Genomic DNA, 4,485 nt, shown 5'->3' with positions numbered 1-4,485 from the left:
GAAGACTGAGAGAGTGCCCTTAGGAGGCTGTGAATCTCCCCAGCCAAGGAAGAGGGATGGAAGTTGGGTCCTGTCCTCACATCCACTCAAGCAAGTAAGAGGGTGTTCAAGACCACTCCCTAGAGCTTCAAGTGTGCCGCCTCTCCACCAGAAACCACGAGGTACTGTGACATGCTGGCAGGAGCATGGGGAGGAGTGCATTTGCCCTGCCTCCCAGCTCGAGCCCCATCTAGGAACGCCCCGCCCCACCCCACAGTGAGACATCACTGCAGTAGCCATTGTTTGGTCTGCGAACCCCTGCCCCAGGAGACCCCATAGGCGTCTCCAAGAGTCTCAGAGTGAAGCCAGAGAGACCTTGGCCCTTACCCACTACCCTCTTGGAGAGGGTCCTGCCTCCAGACCCCTCCCCCACCTTCCAGCATAAGAGGGCCAAATTTCCCTCAGATTCTCTGAGAAAGGAGCAAGGAGGGCCTCATGAATGAGGCTGGAGAGGCCTCCCTCACGGAGGTGGCCGCTTCCTTCTCCCCTCAAGCCTCGCAGAAATACCTGGCATCCATGGGAGGCGGAGATCTGCCCCGAGCCCTAGGTGCTGACAACCTCAGCAGGGATGTGATCCCCAAGGTTACCACGGTGGGCGCCATGGGAAAGGTGCCCAAGAAAGTCATCCCTAAGTGGGTGCAAGGCTCCGTCAAGTTGTTGAACGTGAAGAACAGGTACGGTTTCATTAGTAGTCATGATACCCAGGAAGGTGTGTTCGTTCACCACACGGCCATCCCCCGGAACAACCCTCGCAAGTTCGAACTCAGCGTGGGCGAAGCCGAGACTGTCGAGTTCCACGTGGTGCAGGGCGAGCGGGGCACCGAGGCCACTAACGTGAGCGGGCGCCCCAGTGGAGGGAAGCTGCTATGCTGCCCACAGCCCCCGCTTCCGCTGGGGATTCTCTATCCATGGCCGAGCCCCGCCCCCACACGGTCCCAAGGGCACTGAGCACAACGTTGAGAAAGGCGAGGGCAGTGGCAAAGGCTTCACTGCGGCCCAGGGCCTGAGGCGCCGTAGCCCTGGCCACCCCCAAGACCAAAGGCCTCGGCGCTTCCCGCACTGCCTCAGATCCCCAAACTTGACCCACCGCCCATCGATCCTGGCTACTACTAGCGGCCCACGGCCCGACCACCTGACAGGGTCCGCACAGAACACAAGGCCCCAGGGCCTGCCGTGACAGCATCAGAGCCCCAGCTACCTGCTGAGCCGCCCTAGAGGCCTAGGCACCACTCTTGGTCCAACACCCTCACAAGGCATCCCTGCGGAGCTGGAGGCGGAGCACAGGGATAGTCCGCGCGACGCCTGCGGCGATCTGCAACAGAGGCCTCCTCCAAGCTATGGGTCCCGCCGTCCCAATAACCCGCGCCGCCGCCCACAGCAGGCGCCTGGCGTCCAGGGCCAGGATCTGGAGGGAAGAGCGGGCAAGATCAAGAAGAGCCCCAATGAAACACCTGCCTTTGTTGCTGTGGACAAGAAGAGCAGCGCCCCTGAGGAGGAGAACGCCCTGGTCGTGGATACCCCCTCTGCCGTCCGGGCCGAGTAATAGCTCGGCTCCCTCCCCTGGAACTCCCTGGCCTGGGCTGCAGGTGATGCCCCCTTGAAGAGATAATGCCCTTTGTTGCAACGCAGTCCAAACATCCACACTGACTGTTAGATTTGTGCCCTGAGAAAAATACATGCCCCTTCCCCAGGGGTTGGGGAAGGATAAATTACAAGACTTATGTATTTCTAAATTCCCTCATACCATCTGCTTTGGTAGTTTCTGTACACACACACACACACACACACACACACACACACAGAGGCACACACACACCTCTGAATCTATTCTTTTTAAAGATCTGACCAGGACCACAGCTATTATTCTGTATCCCCAGGTGAATGAGTTGAAGTAATTTTAAAAATTATTTTTTATTTTTAACACAGAAATGAAGATTATCTGATATTGAAGATGATCTGACATTGCTGTTGTGATATTACTCACCTGAGTGGTCATTTTCTCAATAAAACATTTCATGTTGCTTTTATATGATATCACTGTTGTCTGAAATTTTTTAAAGCCTACTAGCCCATAATTGTATTGAGACTGTCCTTTCAATCTTTTTTTAGAATGAGTTTTAGCAAAGATCCTACATATTGTTCTCTTTACAAGCCATGAATTTAAGACTAATTCTGGACTCAAACATTGAACATCATGGGGTATTCTAAAAGATAAGAATACATGAAGATAGAAGTATCCCCATCTCTTTTATTTTCATCCTCTTCCCCTGCCCTGGAAACTGAGCAATAAATCGGGAGGGTGGGCCCAACTACCCACATTACTACATAGATAGTACTCTATGAGGCAAAACGCAAAAAACTGAGTACATCACCGTGACACGTAAGAAATGTGGCTCTCTGGAAACAGAATTTGCCTCAATGTGTGCCTTTTTTTCCTTTTAATGGATTAAATCTAACACCATTTAAGTATACAAAAGAAAATGGGCATGAGGGGCTGGAGGGGGGCAGTGGAAATGAGATATGCTGGTCAAGGGGTATGAACATTCAATTGTAAGTTGAGTAAGTTCCAGGGAACTAATGTACAGCATGAAGACTATCGTTAAAAATGCTGTATTGTATACTTGAAAGTTGCTATAAGAGTAGAGCATTAATGTTCTCACCATGACAACAACAAGAAAATGTTAATTATGTGAGGTGAAAGATGTGTTAATTAACCTTATTTTGGGTAACATTTTACAATATATACTTGTGTAAAATTAGCACATTGTACATCATAAACTTACACTATCTCAATAAATCTGGGGAAGAAACTTAAGGAAAAAAAGAATAAATAAATAAATTAATTAATTAATTAAAAAAAGAAAGTGAGCGTGGACGCAGGTATAATTTTTGTGGTGCATACATGTGGAGATGAATAGAAAAACCTAGTCTATAGATTTCATCTGTGCTTCCTGGTTGAGTTCATCCAGGGGGCCTGTGGAGGATTTCTGGAAGGCTTAGCAGGTGTGTTTCAGCCCATTTCAGGCCTTTCCCATCAAACAGAGAGGCTCTGACTGGGAATGTCATCCCCATACTCGTCTTTATTTGAACATATGTGGGGGTTCACGGATGGGAGGCAGGAGTTGGGTTTGGGGGTGGGGTGGGGAAAACGAGCAATCAATAAATTGGAAACCAACAGGGGTCTTTAAAGCCTCACTTTACAGATTAAGGAAATTGGAATATAAGTAGCAGGATCAAAATACTTTTCCCATTTAAATGTTGAGGCATTTTACACCACATTATAGGCTAGCATAAGGTATTTGGAGAGTCAGTATTCAATCATTCGTTATGGCTAAATATCCTCAATCAATTAAAGTAGAAACAACAGAGATTCCTCATTCAGAGAATATTTGAGTGCCCACTTGTGCCCGACACTGTCAGGCACTAGGAGTTGCATCATGATGAAGAAGATGGTCCTTTCTCTCAAGGAGCCCACGGCCTAGTGGAGAGTGAGACAAAACTGGCAATGGCTACACAATGGAGTGAGTGCTCTGGTGGAGTTAGCACAGGATGTGAGAGGAAACACAGGTGACCTAGATGGTGACAGGGTTAGTTCCAGGCTAAAGGAACCACTACTTGGACACTTGAATATAAAATTATATCTAGCAATCACCACAGAGCTCAGATTTGATAAAGTCATGTCACCATACAGCTAGAAGTTGTTCCTCCAGACTCCTAGCCCAGTGCACTTCCCACTATACCAGCTGACTTCTTCAGAGACTAGCAGAGTGCACCAAAAATCGCTAAGCATAAGAATTTATACTGACGCACAGCACCAAGAGAGAATGGGGGAAGATGTGAAATGAGACTAAACCTGCTGTTATTAGGAAATAACGCAGATCTCTCCAGGGTGCCATTTTATGCCAAAATAACAGGCATGGATATGGTGAGGGAAAATGTCTTCTGTATATACAAGGTTGGGTTCATAGGCTTCTCCCTGCTGTGTGAGGTATATGCATCAGGAGACATTGGATTGGTCAGCCTGGCCATGGAGCCTTCACTTTGGGAGAATGGAGGCCATCAAGGACCCAACTAAGGGACCTTGAATTATCCCTGCTCGCAAGGGTGCCTGACAGGATCCATTAAGTGGAGTTGACCTGGTGATTGCTGGCTGGGGGTGGAACGAGGGAGAACTGAAGGATACAGAGGCTGGTCACAGAAGTACATATCTGGGGGTGAGTATATTTAACTGACAGCAGGAACTTTCTGCTGTTTCCCAGCTGCTCCAGGATTTAGGCTTACTTAAGGCAACTCCAACAGCCCAACAGGAGCCAAAGTGTATCACCTAAGACACAACAGAGAGATGCCTGGGCTAAAAAACAAAAACAATAGCAAAAAGAAACCTATCCTTTGTGCTAATCCTCTTTCCTCTCTTTCACTCCCACTTCATGTACCAGATATTACTTG

At 48.5% G+C, this 4,485-nt stretch overlaps 1 pseudogene; it reads left to right on the top strand.

Annotated features, from left to right (window-relative positions):
* The first annotated feature begins 474 nt into the window (after positions 1-474).
* Positions 475-1,803, top strand: LOC149744311 (Y-box-binding protein 3-like; annotated as a pseudogene).
* Positions 1,804-4,485: the final 2,682 nt, after the last annotated feature.

The sequence above is a fragment of the Delphinapterus leucas genome, chromosome X, assembly GCF_059928025.1.
Source record: "Delphinapterus leucas isolate spDelLeu-1000000601 "Yukka" chromosome X, BTC_Dleu_Yukka2, whole genome shotgun sequence".
NCBI classification, from domain to species: Eukaryota; Metazoa; Chordata; class Mammalia; order Artiodactyla; family Monodontidae; genus Delphinapterus; species Delphinapterus leucas.
The sequence above is the reverse complement of the archived record's forward strand: the minus strand, read 5'-3'. Positions and strand labels throughout refer to the sequence as shown.